The 25953-nt window shown below is 38.5% G+C and overlaps 1 protein-coding gene across 10 annotated transcripts in view; it reads right to left on the reverse strand.

The window, feature by feature from the left end:
* Positions 1-17215, reverse strand: part of LOC124119213 (protein mono-ADP-ribosyltransferase PARP15-like) — a 162804-nt gene extending 145589 nt beyond the window's left edge. For 8 of the 10 annotated variants that reach the window (XM_048387056.1, XM_048387055.1, XM_048387050.1 and 5 more), the window contains exon 1: positions 16849-17214. The gene's annotated coding sequence lies outside the window, so the exon portion shown is untranslated. Of the gene's footprint in view, positions 1-16848 lie in introns of all 10 variants that reach the window. The other 2 variants (XM_048387058.1, XM_048387057.1) reach the window with 1 other exon arrangement.
* Between the last annotated feature and the right edge of the window lie 8738 nt (positions 17216-25953).

A 25953-nucleotide genomic window follows, 5' to 3' on the forward strand; every position in this document is an offset into this window, starting at 1 on the left:
TAGTGAAGATGAGGATGTCGTCACTAACACGGTGTAGGAACTGGTCGCCTCCTTCAGTCTGGGAGTACTTCTCCTCCAGCTGGATCTGGGGTCTGCTGTCAGGAAGGCGGGGCAAGGTCTTTGTGTCTCTGGCGGTAGAGGATAGTGGTGAGAGACTTCAGGGCTTCAGGAGGTCACCTGAGACGATGTTGTGATGTTGGCGTAGTCTAGATATCTCCTCTCCGTAGATAGTGTATAGGTGTCGTTTTTGTCCTCGCTCTCTCCATCAGTCTAGCCTTAAAGGCATCAACCTCAAACTCGAATGGTAGTGGGTCGTGGGAGTGACCCATGATCTCAATGGCGTGGAGCAACTCACCCAGAGTTGTGATCCTTGCAGTTCACTCCTTGACAATACAGGACCAGTATCTTTTTTTCACCACGACTGCTCTTAGACCGAAACTTAAAGCCATCATAGTACAAATGTACGCCTCCTCTGACACTTTCAATGAACTTTATTTGAACTTGTGCGTTTGCCATGGTTCTGGTGTGGAGTGAACACGACGTCACTTAAATATGTTATGAATAACAGGATGAACTCAATATCAAGTAAGACCGCCTTTGATCTCTAAAGAACACCACGCTTAGTAATTTAAATGTGGGACACTCATTTAAAGGTATCGGTAATCGGATTAATTAATTACCCGCTAGAATAGGTGAAATGCACTCAGCTGAAAATGTGGCTCTACCGGCAATAGCCATTTCTGAAATGTGGCTCTCCCGGTGGGACACTCATTTAAAGGTATCGGTAATCGGATTAATTAATTACCCGCTAGAATAGGTGAAATGCACTCAGCTGAAAATGTGGCTCTACCGGCAATAGCCATTTCTGAAATGTGGCTCTCCCGGCTAGACACCAAATATTGCTAAGTGCGGCGTTATACAACTAACAAACAAACAAAACAATCACAACAATCACTATGACGAGGTATGCATATCTTGCAATCAACCTGAATCAAGTTACTGGAATGTCAAACCCGGGCTTGGTTAAAACAAGAATTGCAGTTAGATCCCCTATATGCTGTAGATCTCCTGTAGTGAAGAGATGCAATAGCGAGGCAGAACAATGTCAGTTTATGAGGGACAGACGGCTACTCGAACATATATAAACATAGCAGCCAAAGATAAAAATGAAATCATATCATGTACGAAAATAGAAATCATATCAACACAAAAAGAGAAAGTGTATGAGTACTAAAACTGGCAATAGATATGCGTACCCTACGTACACACATGAGTCCCATTCGACTGTCTACAACACACGAATAACTGTCAAACAAGTTTGGGTACCCCTTCTGTTCAGGCAACTTATTTAGTTTAATAATTTTGTATTAAAATCCTTTTCAATTTGTTTGCACCATTTTCCCTATTCCATGCATGTTTATGCTGCTACATCTTATTGCTCATGTTTCCAAGTATTGTAAAACACTTCAGTGTTTCTCCTTCTTAATCTAACGTTATAACATTTCAGGTCATTACCATCATCTAATACACAAGAGATGATACCAAGACATATTTTATTCGGTTTAATGGTCTATGCGGTCTTACAATTGATTTAATTAGTCTTTAAATCTTATGTCTAGTACATATTTTCACAAACAGGGCTGTTAGATGATATAAGGAAGGTAACATCCAGTTGAGGACTGAATACGACGTACTTTAGTCTGTTAACGACGTTTCTACAATTAATATTTTGAACAAGTCGTTAATACGCCAGTTGTGACAGGGATGATGGTATGGTAGCTGTAGCAGACAGATTGACAGCCGTTGTTACGTGAGTCACTAGGTTATTAGTACGGCATTGGCCTTGTTGATTGTTACTCTACTTTGAGGATTTCTGTGGCCAGTGGCGGACGTAATTCAAACTCCTTCCACACTGACATCGCACCAAATATATTTGTGTACCGATTACATAACTCTTACTGACAGGGTAGGGTGGTAGTTCACGCGAAATGGACGACACTGTGTAAATTGAGCGGCTCCTTTAATATCGCCTCACAACATACTTTTAATGAATGACCCATTAAACGATGATACACATCAGGATCGCGGAGAAAATACAAGATTCGTTCTCGTTGAATATATATATCAAGGCACCAATTCATCTTTCATAAACTTTTTGTGCCTTTGTGCTTTATATATCCACATATCAACGAAAATATGTAATACATGTATCCACAAAAAATATACATGTACAGGGCATTGCCTAAACGTCGGGCCGGGCCAAGACGGTCCAAAGTGTTATTGGCTAATGACTTCATTATCGGCGATCATACCTTCATATAATTGATGCAATATAAACACATGACATGAATGAACAATCACCAAACAAAAAAGTGCACCATAATTAAGTAATTCGGAGTAAATCGCTTGAAAACCAGAAAGTGGAGCTGTGTGTAAGCGTCGCTGATCTAGCTAACCTGTAAAAGAGCAATCGTTAACCGAAATAAGAATTAAAACGTATCAAATACTTCTAGCTATCGTGATACAAATTTCCATCTGTCAGCATAGCGTTTATATTTATAGGAACGTATTATATCTCAATAAATACCACTTTATAATGTCACTGTTCGTCGTATTTAAAGCAGACACGTTGGTTAAAGTAGACGTCTTCTCCCTATACTCTCAACAGTCACACAAGTGTTCGGTCCGACTTGGCCCGGGCTGTCAAAATCAACTTTAACCTCACAGATGTATCATCAAATGGATTCACATCTATAGATTAGTATTATATCTACCTAAATACCACTTTATTGTGTCTCAGATCGCGGTATTTAGAGAAAACAAGGGGCTCAAAGTGAAGCCCTTTTCCCTTTACATTCTCAACATAGTCTCTATCAGAAGTGTTTGGCTTGTGTTGGGTCCGACTTGGCCCGGGCGGTCAAAATCTACTTTAAACACACAGATGTATCATCAAATGTCCTTACATCTATAGATTAGTATTTAATCTACCTATATACCACTTTATAATGTCACGGTACATCGTATTGAAAGAAAACAAGGGGCTCAAAGTGAAGCATTTTTATTGTATTTTCTTAAGAAAATCTATGTCAGAAGTGTTCGGTCCGACTTGGCCCGGGCTGTCAAAATCAACTTTAACCTCACAGATGTATCATCAAATGGGTTCACATCTATAGATTAGTATTATATCTACCTAAATACCACATTATAGTGTCTCAGATCGCGGTATTTAGAGAAAACAAGGGGCTCAAAGTGAAGCATTTTCCCTTTACATTCTCAACATAGTCTCTATCAGAAGTGTTTGGCTTGTGTTGGGTCCGACTTGGCCCGGGCGGTCAAAATCTACTTTAAACACACAGATGTATCATCAAATGTCCTTACATCTATAGATTAGTATTTAATCTACCTGTATACCACTTTATAATGTCACGGTACATCGTATTTAAAGAAAACAAGGGGCTCAAAGTGAAGCATTTTTATTGTAATTTGTTAAGAAAATCTCTGTCAGAAGTGTTCAGTCCGACTTGGCCCGGGCTGTAAAAATCAACTTAAACCTCACAGATGAACTAACCGTGTGCAAAGTATATCGTATCGTGTTAAATATACTTTATATTATATCATTATATTACTATTTAAAAAGGGCATTTGATTGGATGTTTCCTTTATAGAAGTTCTACAAATTTCACCTGTTTTACAATTTGTAGCGATCTTTAATGAACCCGGCCTTACCTCTCAAAACGTTTTGACAGTTTATCATACGAATCCATGTGCGTGTACTCCAATTCATTGGAGTTATTTTCCACAACATTAAAGTTTAGTTAGCCCCGTTGATACATCACACTGGGCAATTACGTGACACTAGGTATGAAATATACAGGTACGCGTGCGCGTATTTTAATGAAAAAAACTATTCGTCTTTTATTGCATAACGTTTGGCTGAATATCTTACATTCTAACGAAATCTCGAAATAATTATTTAATAACATGCGGTGTCGAACTGACCAGTGGAGAATTATGTTTCAATGCGATTGAGGAAAACGTGAGTGAATATTGTGACACAATCGACTTTAAACCGCACAGATGTATCTTCAAATATGTTATATCTATAGATTAGTATTATATCTACCTATATACCACTTTATAATGCCACGGTACATCGTATTTAAAGAAAACAAGGGGCTCAAAGTGAAGCACTTTCACCGTATTTTCTTAAGAAAATCCAAGTCAGAAGTGTTCAGTCCGACTTGGCCCGTGCTGTCAAAATCAAATTAAACGTTGTATCTAATTACAGTGTCGGCGTTATTTACAAGTGATTCTACAATACCTGCTGTCGGTCAATTACGATCTACCACACCACGCGTGAATAAACAGTTATGCAGGTGTTGCTTTGGGCAAACACCTAGCCTGAAAATGTTTATTTTTTTGTGGATACATGTTTTACAAATGTTCGTTGATATGTGGATATATTAAGCACAAAGACAAACAAATGTTTATGAAAGATGAATAAGTGCCTTGATATATTCATCAAGATGTTTATCATCGTTTAATGGGGTCATTCAATAAACGTATGTTTGGAGGAGGTATCAAAGGAGCCTCCCAATATACACAGTGTCGTCCGGTGAACTACCACCCCACCCTGTCCATAAGAGTTATGTAATCGGTACACAAATATATTTGATGCGATGTCAGTGTGGAAGGAGTTTGAATTACGTCCGCCACTGGCCACAGAAATCCTCAAAGTATAGTAACAATCAACAAGGTCAATGCCGTACTAATTACCTAGTGACGCACGCAACAACGACTGCCAATAGGGAAAATGGTGAAAACAAATTGAAATAGATTTTAATTAAACATTATTGTACTAAATAACTTGCAAAAGCGGTGCCCAAAATTGTTTGACCGTGTTATGTGTGTTGTAGACAGACGAATAGCATGTAATTGTCATGCTGTACGCATGGTTCCATATACAAATTCAGATATACAACCGGAATGAAACTGAGAACTGAGATGCCAAGTACAACCTGCATTCACACATGGAAGCAATATACTTGTTTGTATGCCCTCTCCTCTGAAAAATGTATCACTAAAGTATTTGCATTGTAATAAATATAGTAATGATAAAACTTGGTAATTTGGTAGGTCTCCGACAGATATGATTTTCAGTTTTTTTACACCTTTGATTGATACGGATTACGTACATGTAGTCTAGTCACTGTCTCTAATGTATCTGCTTGTTAAAAATTTCAAATGTCCTGTAATAGCACTGTTCCTAAAATAAGGCAGTTTCTTTTATCGGGTATAAATAGTTGATTCGTCTTGTCACGCAGTCATTTTAACTTGATCAAATGATTTCCACAAAAAATTCCGGCAGAGAGTTTTGTATTTTATTATATACATGTATTGTTAATTGTACAAGATGCTTACATCACTGTATCTCAGAACGCAAATCTGATAACATTCAAACATGTAATTAGTACACAGTTAATTGTTACATATAATTTCCTGCATATTCCTTTTTGAACAAAAAGCCTACATGTATACTGAAATCGGTGTCCACTGTTAAAAGGGTATTAGTGCAGTCGGTCATGGTAAATGGAGAGACAATAATAAGGTGATTAATTATAGTCTGTTGCAGAATATGCGGTATAAGTGTAGTCATTTATACATATACACATTACGGTGTCTAGCCGGGAGAGCCACATTTCAGAAATGGCTATTGCCGGTAGAGCCACATTTTCAGCTGAGTGCATTTCACCTATTCTAGAATCACAAAGCATGTTTTCACAGCATAGCCGCGAGAGCCACATTATACAATCACGCAACCATAACCATTGCCGCGAGAGCCACATCAATTTGGGCTATCTATTTTCGAAATGTGGCTTTGCCGGGCTGTAACCATCTGAGTGGTGCCTCCAGTAATTATACCTGTAATAAATTAACTGAGCATCAATTGAATGACGACAAATACACAAGTGTAGGGTTATACCAGAAAACATGGATGACAACAAGGGAGTAGTTTACCCACGCAATCCGAAATTCGAAAATGCTTTCACTGCAGGGATACTTTTCTTATTATAAACTATAACCACCAGGGGTATTTCCAAATAACGACATCCGATGAGCTTTTGTCGTGCTTTTTGTCTGTTTATTTAGGCTGAAGAAATTTATTAACATGCGCCCTTTGTCCAAATCTTCATAGATCACGGTTGAATCAGTGTTGAAAAATGCGTAAAACAAATATTGCCTTCAAGTTTATTTAGCTGTCCTTGCAGACGGTAGCCCAGTCTCTTGTCACGCTCAGTTGCGTTAGCGAGCAAAATCGACTCACGGCAGCTAGTGTGCCCAAGCGGCCAATGTCAGACTGCCGAGAAGAAGCTAGAGATTAGCGGCATTAACCCAACTCACTCGGTTACAGGCCGGCAAAGCCACATTTCGAAAATAGATAGCCCAAATTGATGTGGCTCTCGCGGCAATGGTTATGGTTGCGTGATTGTATAATGTGGCTCTCGCGGCTATGCTGTCAAAACATGCTTTGTGATTCTAACAGGTTACCGTATATAACAAAACAAGTCTTGTTTTCTCATTTTTTATTCAACAAGGATAACATATTCATCAAAATTTTACATTGATGAATATGAATAGCATATGAATATCATAATGGATTTAATGTCATTACTGCAGATGAAGGAGGTCGCCCACGTGGTCAGCATATTCCATCTCACTCAGGTGTTGGTTCAGGAGCTGGATCTTGAGGGACGCAATACGTGCATCGATTGCCTTGTACTTCTTTCTTCGTGAAGGTTCTGACCACTGGTGAGAGAGTCTCAGGACTGCAACCGCTTTGAGTGACTGCTCTCGCTGAAATAGCTTCACTACCTCGTAGATGTTCGAGTGGCACTTCTTGGCAAGTTTCTTTATCTTGTTGTGCCACACTTCAAGGTGATTGTTGGTACGGTGGCCTTGGTTTTCGAAATGGTTCAAAATCTCTGGCATGAAGGCCCCTCCTTGAACCCAACTGGTTGTCACGTAGTCCATGAAGGCAGTCACTTTATGCTTGTCGTAAGAGGCGACTAACGGGATCGGGTGGTCAGGCTCGCTGACTTAGTTGATGCATGTCATCGATCCTAATGGCGTGGATCGATGCTCATGATATTACTCCCTGGATTGTCTGGTCCAGATTCGATTATTTACAGACCGGAATATTGCTGAGTGCGGCGTTAAACAACAAACCAACCAACCACCTCAGCATAGAGCATCTGTGGGACCCGGCAACATGGCCCAGCTTTGGGCAGCTCTCGGCTCAAACCCGGTATGTATATACGTTACCTAACAATGTAAATCAGTCCTGTTTGGCACAAACAGGTGTTTTTTCTGAGAAATAAGCTTAAATCGTTACTTTGTTTGCTACCTGTCGGCTGGGCGTTTTCAGCTTAAACAATTTTGGGTATCGTTTACGTTTCATGATCACCAACTGCGCAGTTGTATGTTTCATGATAAATGCCTGTTGGTGTCTATGAGTTTATCGTGAGTTTAAGTGTGTATGTTAATGTTATCTCTGGGGGGTAGCACATACCGAAGTCGTTGCACACAAGTAGTTGTGGGAACGTTGCAGCCTCACTGCATCACATCCGGGCTGTGTATGTGCAGTTGTTTTCGTCAAAGTGTGCAGGCATGCGTAATGTCTCTGAATTACATTATAGAACACCACGCTTAATAATTTAAATGTGGGACACTCATTTAAAGGTATCTCTAAAGAACACCACGCTTAATAATTTAAATGTGGGACACTCATATAAAGGTATCGGTAATCGGATTAAGTAATTACCCGCTAGAATAGGTGAAATGCACTCAGCTGAAAATGTGGCTCTACCGGCAATAGCCATTTCTGAAATGTGGCTCTCCCGGCTAGACACCACTCACTCACTGATTTCAGTGATTTGTTCTGATAAGTAGTGCCCCTTCTAACTATTCACTTATTATACCTGTTGTCAGTGTTGAAACATTTCAATGTTCTAAAACAGATAATTGAATAGTTGGTTCACATACTCATCGACCCGTTGGACGCGGACATTTCGCAATTTCATAAATCAATTTCTTAAGTGGTCTAACGGGTTCATTTTGTAACACGTGTACGTAGCAAAAGTGTCAATTTAATGTAGGTATATAACGTACGGGCTTTGTCTTAAATATATGCAATATTATTATTAAAGCAATACACAGACTTCTTTCTTTAGATACGCATGTATGTGTTTAAAAGAACATCCTTGAAAGGGGCCCGGGGGAAATATTATCTTGGATGGTAGGTGACGATTATGTTGTATTATTTTCCACTTACATGGAATTAACATTTCACGAACGCCCGATACCCTCACTATTTGATAGTGATTTATAAACACATGCTCACGATACAGTCGGAATGCTTTTAGCAATGATTTTGTTTTGAATATGGAAAGGATTGTGTCGCTTTTATTATGAAACTGTAGCATATTAAATATTTGGCGGGTGTTATTGCAGTCAGTATAGACGCTTGAAATATAGCTTATAACAAGCCAATTGGACATATCCGATAACACACTCGCGAGTAATCAGAGCCTCTCCTACCTTCTTAAACATATGTTCGAGCTCAAATTAATGAATTGAATTGTTTACAAATATCAAACGATGCATGGAACCCACGTCGCCAATATCTTCTCTATCCAGGGAATATTTATAAGAAACAGTGTCAAAAGAAAATTAAATTACTCTATTGCGAAAAGCGTTTTTGTAAAACGATAGCCAATGAAGCGTGATGATTGGTAAAACAATAGAGGATTATAGGGGCCGTCTCACAGGCAAGTGAGCGAAGCTCACGATGGTGAGCAGAGGTTTCAGCTCCACAGGATCCCAAACAACCAGCCAGGTCGAAGGCTTGCATTCTAATAAAAGTAAGCGGGGTTCGATCAGACACGCATTAATAGACGGAACAAAAAGCTACAGAAACCCTGGTCATGCAGCTGAGAAGAAAAGAAAAAAAACAGGGCGCCTGATAACGCCCTGCAGACCACCCAACACCTGCCATGGGTGGCCAAGCAACCATTCAGCAATATCATGACACTGTGTCAAATTATGTTTGCTTGTAAATGTGCTTATTTAGAACATATGTACATTCGTATTTGAATAATCGCTTATGTATCCTTGACATGATCATCATGCTTGTGACAACCGTTACGTTCGGGCGTAGCGGCAGTAAACCCTCCATTATATCTAAAATGTTAACTTTCTTTAAACACGACCAGGTGCTATAAGCGTACGCATAGACAACAAAGGCACACATTTGAACCGACTGTCGCCGCTCATTCATCGTCATGTATATCATGATGTAATAAGGGTATTGTCACTAAAGCTTCGCGCCCGTCTGTTAGTTCTGTTAGTGAGACTACATCGTTACCGATTACATAAGCTTTGTATTGATATGTTTATCGAGACGAATCAAAGTACGTGAGGGGTGTAAGAATGTTTTAATGCCTCACCGTCACACGAAATGAAAACCGGAGTCACTCGAATGGTTTAAGTAAGACAGTGACAATAAATGAGGGCGTCATGAGGGTCACACTTTACAGACAGGCGATAGTCAATTTACGTCAGACCTCTATACAACGTTAACATATGCTCCGATTAAATCCGGGGCGCATTCAAATATTATTGTCTTGTCAGCAGCATATTGGGTGAACTATAACTATAACTGTCGGATGCTAAACGTAAGTTAGGGACATAATCTAGAATATTTAAGAGTTTAAAAATGATAATTTAGTTGATTTATTTCGATAATAATTTTTATTATTATGAATATCTCCATAACGAATATCTAATATCCGAAAGAAGATTGCAGCTCGCTTTAAAGTGCATTCTATCCCCGGCAGTTTGATTTTTGCAATTTTTTGCATATACGAATGCTGGTCACCACTCCGTAACAATTGATGCGATGGTATTTGTGGACTAGCCTTCAACTGTTACTGCTGTAGAATATCACTTTTTGTAAGAAATATGAAGTGGACATTTGGAGGCGTCTCAGGATATCTTTCAGGATATTGGAAACATGTATAGACTGCCTGGCTATAGATAGGATTTGTGATCTTAACAATTACCGGGTGTGACAAAGTATACATGATCTCATTAGGGGATACCAAGGGTATCAGTTTAATATTAGAGGACGTTGGTAGTGAATGCGTAATAGCATGTCGATTTCTAATCCTTTCTTTCTCTGTGGGTAATCCTTTCAACCTGATGAAAAGAGGTCACTCAACCAGTTTGTGCATTTTTTTGTCAAATGTGTCCGTAAATGAAGGACAGCTGAACAAAGAGTAAAATCTATTTCTCATGTCACTTCCAGCTGGTGACATGTAGTGAACTTAACATGTGATGATGACTTTTCATATTTATATTACAATAGTTTGTCAAACTGTAAATGAAACTGTAATATAAATTATTAATATATTCAATGTGAGGAAATGTCAGTACGGGATATTGTCCGAGTAGGGGACTGTCAGTGTGGGGGAAATGTCCTACACTCCTTAAATATATGGTGTGGTACATAAAAAATGAGCCAACAATCCCGCGTTGTAAATGCTTATTTTAGAACGTAATATGTGGCAATGTGTATGATAACCTTTTTATTCAGATCTTCGGAGAGGCAGCAACAGAAGCCAGCACTCGCTTGTGCTGTCCTATCCGTACGTTTTACAAAACGTTATAAAACAGTGTCAAACCATACCTACATTGTTTTGTGTGATGGATGATACAGGTACATGTTATCTCGTCTTCTTATTATTCACTTACTTCATTAGTGAAGGCGCACACGTATAACTAAACACAACGACATGAGAAACATATTTTCATGACCTGTAGCCAAGAGGTCCTTGTCAATTGTAGCCCTCCCTCCTTTAGTGAACATTAATAAACAACCAGTATCGATACATAACATGTTCTCTGGTCTCGAATCCAACGTAACAAGTTCATTAAATACTGCGTAGCAGTCCCATTTCAGTGAAGGAATGTTAAGAACAAGACGACAAAATGACTGCATAGTGTAATGTGTTTGAAGTCATTGTTCTATATTCTAAGCAAACACGATACCACAGGATATGTGAGATGTTGCTGACGAAGAAATATGATCTTGTGTCAATTCAATTCAATTTTTTATTTCAATTCAATTCTTTATTTTTCATTATAAAGGCCATAGGCCCACGTACAAATATTCACTGAAAAATACAGTATAGATCTTGTGTCGCAAATAGATGGTAATCCTTGATCCTCGCACAAACCTATCGACATCGTTCATATCTGTTGCGCTTCCGTCCTAATGACCATGAGTATTACATATGTTCTTAAATGTAAAAACGTCTTAAATGCCTCTGGTTAACGCTACTATTCAATTGCCTGCACAGCTGAATCTACCCTACTCCTAATGAATACAATTTGATGGAAGGTGGATTTCACCCTCCACGTTTATGATGTTATATAACGCATGACTCTTCCTGTTATTTCGTGCACCTGCTTAGCATTGTGAGAAGACAATGTAATTAGGTGTCTAGCCGGGAGCGCCACATTTCAGAAATGGCTATTGCCGGTAGGGTCACATTTCCAGCTGAGTGCATTTCACCTATTCTAGCGGGTAATTAATTAATCCGATTACCGATACCTTTAAATGAGTGTCCCACATTTAAATTACTAAGCGTGGTGTTCTTTAGAGATACCTTTAAATGAGTATCTCACATTTAAATTACGAAGCGTGGTGTTCTTTAGAGATACCTTTAAATGAGTATCTCACATTTAAATTACGAAGCGTGGTGTTCTTTAGAGATACCTTTAAATGAGTATCTCACATTTAAATTACTAAGCGTGGTGTTCTTTAGAGATCAAAGGCCGTCTTAATTGACATTGAGTTCATCCTGTTATTCATAACATATTTCAGTGATGTCGTGTTCACTCCATATCATAACCATGGCAAACGCACAAGTTCAAATAAAGTTCATTGAAAGTGTCAGAGGAGGCGTACATTTATACTATGATGGCTTTAAGTTTCGGTGTAAGAGCAGTCGTGGTGATAGAAGATACTGGTCCTGTATTGTCAAGGAGTGCACTGCAAGGATCACAACTCTGGGTGAGTCGCCCCACGCCATTGAGATCATGGGTCACTCCCACGACCCACAACCATTCGAGTTTGAGGTTGATGCCTTTAAGGCTACACTGATGGAGAGAGCGATGCAGTTATGATCCATTATGATATTCATATGCTATTCAATATATATCCTTGTTTAATAAGAAATGAGAAAACAAGACTTGTTTTGTTATATACGGTAACCTGTTAGAATCACAAAGCATGTTTTGACAGCATAGCCGTGAGAGCCACATTATACAATCACGCAACCATAACCATTGCCGGGAGCGCCACATCAATTTGGGCTATCTATTTTCGAAATGTGGCGTTGCCGGCCTGTAACCTGTAATTAACTATCCGAGTTGTCTCGCTATAAGTTACATAATAAACTGTGGGGTGCTCTTTTTATTGGAGTAGATATTCCGAGTATATTCATTGTGAATAATGCTGCAGTCTGGTTCGCTTTCAAATGAATTCATCAAATCACAACTATATCTGCAGACCCCGCCACCAAAAACCCTTATCCTTTCAGATTCATTAAGTGGGCTCCAGGCTATAAACAAACTAAAACACAAAAAGCGCCCAAAACTAATACAACAGATAATTAAAAGCGTCAACAATCTACGTAAACTAGGTAAAGACAGAGAAATAGTACGGATCCCTGCCCACGTTTGAGTGTTTGGCAACGAACACGCAGACAAAGCAGCCAAATCAGCACTAAAATAAGAAGAATTAAGCATCAACCTACCAATGTAAAAAAAATAAATTAAAAGTAATACAAAAGTGGCAAAATAACTATCAGAAATAACTAAACTACAAACAGGCCACACTAAGTTAAACTCCCACCTACACCAAATTAAAAAAACACCAATCCTGGAAATGTCCCCACTGCAACTTATAGAAACCCCATAGAAAATCCTGAACACGTAATACTATATTGCACACAGTACCAGCAACATAGAACAAAACTCCAATCCACACTAAACTGCAACAATCAAATGACACTAGCAACGGTACTAAACACCCTAAATGACTTACAAACCTATAAAGCACTAGGCATATATCTAATCAAAACAGGCCTACTCGGCCGCATCTAACAAAGTACAACAAAAAAGCTGCCAATAAACCTTAAAATTCTAAACCTACAAAAACATACTTAGAACTACAACTGCTAAAACTACATTTAGTCCCCCCTCCACCTTTTGCATGGCATATTTCAAAATTCCAAATTTGTTATCCAAATTAAGTAAACAACCCTAAAAGCCCCCCTAGGTTGCCCCACCTTCTCGGACATACCCTTTTCGACCAAACACTAAATGGCCTGGCGGGCCCGTGAGCGAATTACGCATGTGTCGGAAAGCGCACGTTAAAGTCCAAATTTAAGTAAGTAAGTAAGCAGACCCCGCGTATCTGAGACACTCGACATGTGTATACGTGCACCAACTTTTGCACAAATCAAGTGTAGCAGTAGTTTGTCTGATTAACGAGCAAAAACTCATCTTACAACTTACCACTATGTGGAACAGATAACCAACACAGTATTTGACCTAACATTTTAAAACCGTCTATGTATCATATCTTTGAAAATCATTTACAAGTTCAACACATAAGGAAGACATCTTTAATTTGGGGAACACAATGTTTCGGAGTGTATTCTTACTCCTTCACCCGATGAAGGAGTAAATATAACTTCGAAACATTGTGTTCCTCATAATAAAGTTACCATCCATAAATTCTCTTCCTTACATGTATGTATCATCTGTGTATCACCCTGTTTCTACTTCGTTTTGAGGAAAGTTATTCCGTTTTCATAAGCACATCAAAACCGAAATGTATTTTTATATATTTAATCCTAAATGCTAAATGCTAAACAGAGACTGTGATGGCCGCTGTTAACACTCAGCATTTCAGACATTTACGGACGAACGCAAGTCCTCATTGTGTATGAATCAGATGAGCTGAGGAACAAAATCGGGGTGAATCTAGAAAATAAGTGTATTCAGGCACCACTAGGAATTGCGTTCTCACACACTACTCCCAATTCCGAAGTCTATTGATAACTTATAAAAATGAGTTACACACATCAGGGAATATATACATTTGTCAATGAATTTCTTATTGATTAATATAGAATAGGTCATGCATCCTTGCGGAAAAAATACAGTTTAAGAGCATATCCATGTAAAAAAGCTTTATATTGTTAATATACACCTACACCTCTTTAAATATAACACGAGCAACAGGCTTATATAGCTCTAGGTTAGATTGAACATACATCCGTCATACATGGAGAAGTAACGCACGACAGCATTTCTGAAGTGTACATGCAGTGTACCAATATGGCGCCACTTTCTCGGCACTATTACCGACTTTTGCGGCGCTATCGCGCCACTTTCACGGCACTATCGCGGCACAATCGCGCCACTTTCACGGCACTATCGCGGCACTATCACGGCACTTTTTCGCCACTTACGCGCCACTTACGCGAAACTTCGCGGCATTAGCGCGCAACTTTCGCGGCATTTTCTAGCCACTTTCGCGGTACTATCGCGCCACTTTCGAGTAACTTTCGCGATACTTTCACGGCACTATCGCGAACGTATAGCGAAATAGTTTCGCGATACAGGGGAAGTGACTTTTGAAATGTAGTGTACTTCTAGCTATCGTGATACAACGTTCCATCTTTGCGCATAGTGTTTATATTTATAGGAACGTTCTATATATAAGTAAATACAACTTTATAATGTCACTGATCGTCGTATTTAAAGCAGACACGTTGGTTAAAGTAGACGTCTTCTCCCTATACTCTCAACAGTCACACAAGTGTTCGGTCCGACTTGGCCCGGGCTGTCAAAATCAACTTAAACCTCACAGATGTATCATCAAATGGATTCACATCTATAGATTAGTATTATATCTACCTAAATACTACTTTTCCCTAAATACTACTTTTCCCTTTACATTCTCAACATAGTCTCTATCAGAAGTGTTTTGCTTGTGTTGGGTCCGACTTGGCCCGGGCGGTCAAAATCAACTTTAAACACACAGATGTATCTTCAAATGTGTTTACATCTATAGATTAGTGTTATATCTACCTATATACCACTTTATAATGTGACGGTACATCGTATTTAAAGAAAACAGGGTGCTCAAAGTGAAGCATTTTCACTGTATTTTCTAAAGAAAATCTCTGTCAGAAGTGGTCGGTCCGACTTGGCCCGGGCTCTCAAAATCAACTTAAACCTCACAGATGTATCATCAAATGGATTCACATCTTTAGATTAGTATTATATCCACCTAAATACTACTTTATAGTGTCTCAGATCGCTGTAATTACAGAAAACAAGGTTCTCAAAGTGAAGCCCTTTTCCCTCTACATTCTCAACATAGTCTCTATCAGAAGTGTTTGTCTTGTGTTGGGTCCGACTTGGCCCGGGCGGTCAAAATCAACTTTAAACACACAGATGTATCTTCAAATGTGTTTACATCTATAGATTAGTGTTATATCTACCTATATACCACTTTATAATGTGACGGTACATCGTATTTAAAGAAAACAGGGTGCTCAAAGTGAAGCATTTTCACTGTATTTTCTAAAGAAAATCTCTCTCAGAAGTGTTCGTTCCGACTTGGCCCGGGCGATCAAAATCAACTAAAATCTCACAAATGTATCATCAAATGGATTCACATCTATAGATTAGTATTATATCCACCTAAATACCACTTTATAGTGTCTCAGATCGCTGTAATTAAAGAAAACAAGGGCCTCAAAGTGAAGCCCTTTTCCCTCTACATTCTCAACATAGTCTCTATCAGAAGTGTTTTGCTTGTGTTGGGTCCGACTTGGCCCGGGCGGTCACAATCAACTTTAAACACAGAGACGTATCTTCAAATGTGTTCACATCTATAGATTAGTGTTATATCTTCCTATATACTACTTTATTATGTCACGGTACATCGTATTTAAAGAAAACAAGGAGCTCAAAATGAAGCATTTTTACTGTATTTTTTTAAGAAAATCTCTGTCAGAAGTGTTCGGTCCGACTTGGCCCGGGCGATCAAAATCAACTTAAACCTCATAGATGTATCATCAAATGGATTCAAATCTTTAGATTGGTATTATATCTACCTAAATACCGCTTTATAGTGTCTCAGGTCGCTGTACTTAAAGAAAACAAGGGGCTCAAAGTGAAGCCCTTTTCCCTCTGCATTCTCAACATAGTCTCTATCAGAAGTGTTTTGCTTGTGTTGGGTCCGACTTGGCCCGGGCGGTCAAAATCAACTTTAAACACACAGACGTATCTTCAAATGTGTTTACATCTATAGATTAGTGTTATATCTACCTACATACCACTTTAATATTATAATGTCACGGTACATCGTATGTAAAGAAAACAGGGTGCTCAAAGTGAAGCATTTTTACTGTATTTTCTTAAGAAAATCTCTCTCAGAAGTGTTTTTGTGCTTAAGTCACTTGGACATTGTTTAGCTTCATAAACTGTTCATAAGAAACATGTCAGACAGCTTTGACATCATTGACGACTTAGTCTTATGAAATGTGTAAACCTTAGGGGAAATGAGCTCAAATAAATACAGAAACAGAGGGTCTAAAATTGCCACAGTGTTGGGCCCGAAAGTCTATTTAGGATTTAAATTGTGATTAAGGAAGTAGAGGGTAGAGAGAGAACAAGATAATAAATCTTAACAAAACCTACCTGCCAAACAAGTGCTAGTTCGTTCGTATCCGTAATCCGTCACAAACTGTGATGAACGCATATGATGTCTCATCTGGATGTACTTTAATAATGCAATTCGACAAAGAAGATGTACAGATGACTCGACAGCATTTTTGACAGTCAACTACAAGTACAGGTAAACAGGGCTTTTAATGCTCATGTGTGTCAGGTTGCCCTTACCTCGCCGTCACATCTGTACACAAAGCAAGTGCATATTCTAAACTAGGCTACATTTGCATTTCTTTAGCCGTTTACAGATGCCTCGACAACATTTTTCACACATGAATGACTTCAACCTTGGCTCTCAACTAGTACAGGTAAACATGGCTATTAATGCTCATGTGTGTCAGGTTGCCCCAACCTCACCGTCGTATCTGTACACAAAACAAGTCTATAGTCTAAACTAGGCTACAAATGCATTTCTTCAGCCGTTTTAATAATGCAGCGCGCTGTCACAGCATGCTGTGTTAGTCTGTACAGCACAATGTATTTTATTAGTAATTGGTAGATCCTTCATAAATCATATTTTTGCCATTCATTTCACATATGCCTCGGTAGAATTGAGGTAGGGGAAGGACTTCTGGTCAGTTAACAAGATATTCAGATATCCAGAAACTCGTTTATCCGGACAACATTTTAGAAAATTGTCCGGATAAGCGAGTTTCGACTGTATAGCGCGTGATACATGACAAAACAGATGTGTTAGGACCTGATTCGCACTTGCTAAAGGGATACCAATGGACCCTGATCATAATACATGACAAGGGGATTGGGCACAAGTGCAGCACTTATTACCACCTTCTCCCTATATACAGTTATACATAATATTGCATAATGAAAATTAACAATTTACAGTTGAAGCATCACATTGTGGAAACACATTGTGTGCGATATAAATTGATATACAGTGCTCATATGAAGGATATGTACAATGTGCTGGAAAGTGAAGACGGTGTGCATCTCATACATATGCTAATATTATACATGTTAGAGTTGTATATAGATTTAACAATATTAATGATTAACAGTTTGGAAACAATAATATGCTAGCTACTGAATCTGTTAGTCGTTTCTATAAATTTGTGTACAGACAAGAATATTTTTGTATTCAGGAAAACATCTAAGCTTGGATCACAAAAAGAATACAAATTAGAGTTGTTTGTCCTCCAAGATTATCGATAGCTGTCAGTTATGTCTCCCTAATATCATCATATAAGGTACATTGGAAGAAGAAATGGAATGAATTTTCACAAGGAGCTCCGCATTTACAGGAAATAGTATCAGATAATTAACACGAAACAGGTTGGAATTTAGTGTGCTACAATTGTGTCTCAATCTAGTGTGCAATATGTTTGTAGATCTCCCACCGCAATTATAGTGCATAGGTGGTGATGTAGGCTGCTCAGATGCGACAGCTCTAAAATAAGATATTGACGGACTATCCCTGATTCCTGATGATAAATTATTCCATTCGCCTATTGTATCATTCTATAACATAAGACCTTTTAAACGTAGATGTCCGTGCAAATGGAACTACAAAATCATGGCGGTTTCTGAGATTATAACTGACCTTCTGTGACACAGCTGGTGGTATAAGATCAGTTATATATGAAGAACATGGCTTATTTATTATTTATACATAGTTACAAGTTTGTTGACGTTTCTTCTATACGCTTATATACTAGCCACATAAAGAAACTGTGCACGGAGAAAATATATTCTGGATTGAAATACAACACAGCAAGAACAAAATGATGCAGACGCTGTAGCAGCTGAATGATCGGACCATAAGAAAATGTCAACGGGACCTGAACAACATCTGTTACGATGACGTCAGAAGATCAAAAGGGAGTAGGAGGTCAAACGACAAAGCCACAAAGTCAATAACGGGTGTGACCACCCTGTGCGTGAATCACAGCAGTGCATCGGCGACGCATGGAGTCAACCAAATGAGCATGGAAGGCCTGGGGAATGGCCTGCCATATCCTCCTCAAATCCTGTGCCAAGTCACGGACGTTATCTGGAGGATGTGGAAGACGACACAGACGGCGCTCCATTTCATCCCACACATGCTCTATTGGGGAGATATCTGGAGAATTTGCAGGCCATGGCAGTAGCATGACATTGTTATGGTGAAGGAAATCCATTGCGACCCTAGCCGTGTGAGGACGAGGGTTGTCCTGTTGAAATGTCAATCCCGGGCCATGACGTTGCAGGAAAGGAATGACCACAGGCCTCAGAATCTGTTCTTTGTAGCCAACATTAGTGAGATTGCCCTGAACAACCAATAAGGGTTTGGTGCCGTGCTGTTATCCCACCCCAAATCATCAAGAGCCACCTCCAAAACGATTCCTCTCCACAATACAGTTGCGTGCATAACGTTCTCCCAAACGCCGGTAGACACGTTGGCGCCCGTCACTGTGGGAAATGTTGAACCTCGATTCATCTGTAAAGACAACATTTCTCCACCATATTCGAGGTTGGCGAACACGATTTCGACACCATCTTAATTAGACGGTTGACGCGATGACGGTGTGTCAGGATGGGACGTATGGTAGGGCGTCGTGGTCGAATCCCGTACTGACGTAAACGATTCCTGACAGTGTTGGGATGGATACGGCGCAGTCCAGGAATTGTCTGGGACGTCGTTACTGCCGTTTGGAACCTGTGTCGGAGATGTGTAACTCGAATCCATCTGTCCTGTCTTGGCGTCGTTACTCGGGGACGGCCTGAACGTGGGTGGTCGGCAACGTCATGTGTGTTCTGATAACGCCTCAACAATGCCGATATCGTGTTACGATGGCATTGGAAATGTGTTGCCACCTGTTGTTGCCTCATTCCCGCTCGGATCATTCCAATGGCTTCATGACGCTGTGCAGCTGTCAATCTTGGGATGATTTGCTTGTGATATGCCTGTGTCTGCGCCTGAGAAGTTTTGAATTTTTGAATGACCACAGATCATGCTTTCCAAAGTGACAGCGAATTTTGAGTTGCACTTTCTGTGTACAGCTGCACAGGATGCACGTGCAGTAACACATTGCACGGCCATAGGCCCCCATCAATGACGTCATATCGCATGGCACGTGCATGAGAGTTTGCCTGTCTCCAATAATTGCTGTGTTCAAACCTATATTTCATATGTGGACGGCGTGCCCTTATATCTATATTTTCTCCGTGCACAGTTTCTTTATGTGGCTAGTATATATATGTACCCACGTCACACACACCTAGAACAAGTACACTTATTTGAATATTACTAATATTACATGAATGTTACTGAGCAGTCAGTTAGAGTTTATATCTTTGCGCTTAATCAGCAACATTAAGCCTTTCACGTATATTACAACTTTGTAAGTAAACTTTCCTTTCCAGAAATACCATAGCATGGTGACAGAGATGAACTTCTACCCCAAGCGATGTGTCATTGACTAAAATCTGCTTTGTTAATTTGATTTCAAGTGATAGCCTTCACCTGGAAGGAATTTATATTTGTATTATTTCAATTTTTCTTTTCATATATATCCCTCGGAATTTTGGGTTTTGGTTTAAACATATTTTTATTTCAAAAGAAATCTGGATCGGTAAACAAGCAAAACTTGCTTATGTAAATACCTCTCCAGGTAATAACTTTACAACAGCTGGTTACATATCAGATTATATGTAAAATAGTGCTAAACATAAACATACTAAATGCACAAATGAAATATATGAAGCCAGTACAAGTGGTGTCTGTGAAATAAGATATAGCAGTTACTACATGCATAAAATTAAGCTACTCGAATCTTTTGCTTTTGACAATGAAATCGAGAACTGATTTAAGAATAGTCATGTTTGTAGAACTGCTCACTGAACTATTGCCATGTAATACCGTTTTTAAATCATACCCATGGGTGTAGAAGTACATAGTGTTTCTGATATTATCGTATTTTTGACAGGTATAGAAAAAGTGAATTGCGTCTTCAGTGATACCCACAAGTGCAGTCTGATATGTCTGATACATGTCGTCTAAACTTATCAGCGTTTAGGTCACTGCAGCCGAGCCTAAGGAGACAGTGGACAATTTGGCATGATCTATGACCGTATTTTAGGTCAAAATTATTAATAATTGTATCAGAACGATTAATTAAGGATTTGAATTCTTTTAATGAGCAAGAATTAGTAACTTCATTGGGTAGAGCGTTCCACAAATTAATCGTATCCGGAAGAAATGATTTAGCATAGGTCTGGGTTCTACATTTGATTGTTTGTATGTTAGATCTATTTCTAAGGTTATAATTGCTATTTTCAGAGACTGGACTTGGAATGATATCGTTGAGATATACAGGTGAAATACTGTTTTTCATTTTGTAAAATGTAATCAATTTGAAGCGGTGTCGTCGTTCTTTTAAGGACTGAAAGTTTGTTTCGTTATAAATTTTAACATGACTGGTACCCCGAACCGCCCCACAAATAGTTCTCAATGCATCCAAATGTAAATTCTCGAGTAAAAATGATTGTTCGTTTGTACAGTTGTCCCAAATATGACAGCAGTAGTCGAAGTTTGGTAGGATAAGAGATGTGTACATAGTTTCAAGTGTATTTCTTGTTAGTCTGTATTTACAGCTCCTTAGGCAGTTGATCATTTGACTGATTTTTCTAATAATTTCGTTAATGTGTATTTTCCATGAACAATCAGATTGAAGTGTTATTCCTTAATGTTTATGACTTTGTACTTCTTCAATAACAATACTCTCCATGTATAAGTTTGGTCTAAAACCAGAATTGACTTTGCGACTGAATGTTATAGTTTTGGTCTTATCGGGATTGAAACCTACTTGCCATTATTGGGCCCAGTTTGAGATTTTTGCCAAATCATTGTTGATACTATTTGCTGCAGAGATTTGATCATCAATGATGACATATATAGATGTATCGTCTGCGAACAGGCGTATATTACTCTCGATACCTTCGACAATGTCATTTATATAAACAATAAAAAGTAGTCGTCCAAGGACTGACCCTTGGGGGACCCTAGCTTGTACAAATTTTGATTCTGAGGTATAACCATTAATGACTACTTTTTGGACTCTATGTGCTAAGTAGCTTTCAAACCATTTCAAAAGATCACCTTGGATACCGTAAGCATGCCATACTCTATCAAAGGCTTTGCTGACATCACAAAAAACAGCTCTGATTTCTTTACCTTCGTCTAATGCCCTAGCAATAAAATTATATAGGTAATTGAGTTGATAAGATGTGGAATCGCCAGGCACGAATCCCGACTGTAAATTTTTCAACAATTCGTTTTCTCTGAAAAGGTTAAACACATATTTGAGTATACACTTTTCAATTTTTTTTGTTAAGCAACGTGTAAGCGCTACAGGTCTATAGTTTGAGCATTCATGTACATCGCCTTTTTTTGTGAACTGGTGTTACTGATGCTTGTTTCCAAACTAACGGGAAGGTTTTGTTTTTGAGCGACAAGTTAAATAATTTTGTCAGGATCGGAGCTAGACGAGTCGCTGTTAATTTAAGTAACTTCTTACCTATACCATCTGGCCCTGTTGCCTTAGTTGTATTTACAGAAAGAAGAATATCTTGAACTTCTTCTTGATATAAATTCACAGATAGTAATGGATCGTCGATTGTATATGGTCCAATAGATGCAAGGTCAGAATCGGGGTTTCTTACCATTGCTTTTCAGTGAAAAATTCATTTAGGACATTGGTAATATCTTCAATATCATCATATAAAACATTATTTGATACTATTGACGGAAACGACGAATTTTCGGTGTGCGTTTTGACATATTTTTTAACTAGTCGCCACCAGATCTTAGTACCATATGAAGTATTTATGATGTTATCTATTTTTAGTTCATGAGCTCTTTTGGCTATTCTGACTGATGATATTACTTTATTCCTGCAAAGCCTAAATTTTTCCCAATCTGACGGTCGGTTTCTGTTTTTAGCAATTTTGTGAATACGATTACGTTTCCTAATAAGAGAGCGTATCTCGTTATTTATCCATAGAGGATCCTTTGTTCGTATTGTGACAGTTTTAGTTGGAATGTATTTATCAAATATGTCTTTAAGTCTACAAGTCAGATCTTCAGTGATAATGTTAATATTATCAGATGCGAATAGGCTATCCAGGTCAATCTCATTAATACCTTTGGGTTTTGAAATAGCATGTCGCAGAAATAACTCCTGTTGGACCCTTAGACTTGCAAGAATACTCTAATCATTGGCCGAAACATTCCCCATTTGTGCTTCTTGCTTTGTCAGACCAAACCCATACTGTTGAATTTCTCAAAAGCTTTAAAAGGGTTAAAGCTATTTTTTGAAGCATAAATGGGTTGATTGGTGACTACCACAGAAGTAGCAAATAGCGTTATGTCCGATGAAATTCTCTGTTTTGACTTGTGCTAATCGTTTCCGTGTTTTTCGGGTTTAACAACTAACTTGCCTTTGCGTGTGATTGTTCCACCGGTGGTGCAGGATACGCTCACCTCTATGCAAACACCTGTTATCCTCACTGTTTGATAGTAGTTTATACACGCAAGTATGTATAAGTTGTATGTCATCTTAATATATCACTTGTGTTATCCCTCTTTTTGGGGTGTACTACAAACATAAATCAAAGTTTCTTTTGAGCTCTCATGAATATCATAAAATACTTAGCAAGTCTATGCTTATCATTCCCTCTACTCCTACCAAAGGCTCTAATTGTGGCTAATTGTTACATATTCTTCACGAATACTGTAAATCATGAAACGTGTATCCAAATTAATGCGAGTTTAGACCGCTTTCTAGACTAACATCTAGTTTCTGAAATGAACATATATTTTACAAAAATAAAAACAATTGTTTGATTATATTGATAAAATATATAACTGCAGTAATCTAGTCTTGCCAAATATGATTGACTTACATCGGCTGTATTGAATATATTTGTTTCAGGAACTGTATGACAGGCCTATAATGCGTCACGAAAGTAATGCGATTAACTTTGCTTTTACCTGTAAAAGCTAACCAGCAAACGAAAACACGGCGCCGTTGTTTACAATGAACGCATGTCTAAACAAACATCCTTTTTTATATACTTAAGTAGAAGTATCACGATGGACAGTGCATACAACTGTTTGGCAAACAATATTAAGAAATATTTTAGATTCAGAATCAACATACCATGACATAACAGAAACATATATATTAAATTGTATATATTCATACTTGCCGCTATTCACGATAAATATATTTTACCGTCACTGTTTAAAACTACTCTGAACTATCTGTATGTATAGATCATCTTATTTGTAAACAGTAGGCGGGCGTATTATATATCAAACAGTTACAAAAGTCTGCTGAAATCTTCTATTTCTTTATTATGTAAAACACTCCAAATATAGTTGTCATAATGAACATAGTTTTAAGTATATTTGTCACATGCAATAATACTGTCCGGTTTTATTAGTAATATTTTCAATAACAACCACATATTTTGAGAATCCAGTAAATAGGAACTGAGTAAAGCAGTGGTAAAATCTATCCATATATACAAAATTGTATATTTTTGGATATACCAAATATACAAAATTGTATATTTTTGGACATACCATATATACCAATTGTATATTTTGTATATATTGGAATTTTCCCTTGTGATACTTTCACTGGCCACTGACAAAGATTAGCAGTATTAGAATAAGAAACTAAATTAAATTCAGTATGACGTGATGATGTGTAAGCATACAGAAAACTAAGAGAGACATACTTACTTCAGTTTCTGTACCGTACTAGCGTTTACCTCCTTTTGCATCCTGCTTATCATTCAACCTGTCGGATCGACTTGTCCCGGGTGGTTAATAATCTTAAACATCACGACTGTAAAACAAAGTTGGTTACTTACTTACTTACTTTGGAGATTTAAAGTGCGCTTTCCGACTGATGCGTATTTCGCACACGGGCCCGGCCAGGCCATTTAATGTGTTTCCGAAAGGGGCGAAAGTGGTCTGTGCAACCCAAGAGGGGACTTTAGGGGTTGCTTATATGAAAAAAGTTGCTAGATATATAGAGAACTTTACTTACTTACTTACTTACTTACTTTGGAGATTTAACGTGCGCTTTCAGACTGATGCGTATTTCGCACATGGGCCCGGCCAGGCCATTTAATGTGTTTCCGAAAGGGGCGAAAGTGGTCTGTGCAACCCAAGAGGGGACTTTAGGGGTTGCTTATATAGAATTTGGGAATTTTGAGATTTGGAATAGATGCCGATGGGGTTGGGGAGGAGAACTAAGGGAGCTGGGTATGGTGGATGTTTGTTTGTTTATGTGATTTTGATTTGGTAGGTTATTGTGTTTTTAGATGCGTTTTATTAGTTCCGTTTTGATTAAGAATACGCCTAAGGCCTTGAAGTTTTCTAGTTTATTTTGTGGGTTTAGTATTGCTTCCAGAATGAGAGCCTTGTTTAGATTGAGGGTGGTTTGTAATGCGGTTCGATGTGTTAGGTAGTGTGTGCAGTGGATGAGTGCGTGTTCTGGGGTTTCTGGTTGTTTGCAGTGTGGGCAGTTACCTGTAGTGTGTTTTTAAAAACATTTTAGGTGGTTATTTAGGTTGGTGTGTCCTGTTTGGAGTTTAGTGATTACTCTGTCGATTTTTTTTTATGGATGGAGAATGTTTGGTTTGGTTAGTGGTTTGCTGAGCACTTTTTTGATTTGGCTATTTGAGTTTAGATATAGGTTATGCCATTTTTTTGTGATTTTTTGCTTGTTTACACTAGAGAACTTTAATGTATGGCGTCTTTTAACCATCACGACAATAATACTGAGTGGTCCAAGTCAGGTTCAGGAGAAGTGTGTTTTCACAGAACGAGCTGCTCGGATATGCAGCACGTATTCTCGCGGTATGGCAGATTACAACTGTCTCAGATAATCCTGTTTTCCTAAACACACTCATAGATAATAGAAGCATTAAGCAGGGTTGATGGAGAGGTTTATCCTGAAATGCAAAGTGTCTCACCTTACCTTCTCCAAGTGTTACCCTGTGAGTATGATCCTTGAAAAAAAACCACGACGGATTACGTAAAAGCAAGGGATTTTCCGA

This window comes from Haliotis rufescens, unplaced genomic scaffold (assembly GCF_023055435.1).
Source record: "Haliotis rufescens isolate VD_foot unplaced genomic scaffold, xgHalRufe1.0.p SCAF_64, whole genome shotgun sequence".
In the NCBI taxonomy this organism is placed as follows: domain Eukaryota; kingdom Metazoa; phylum Mollusca; class Gastropoda; order Lepetellida; family Haliotidae; genus Haliotis; species Haliotis rufescens.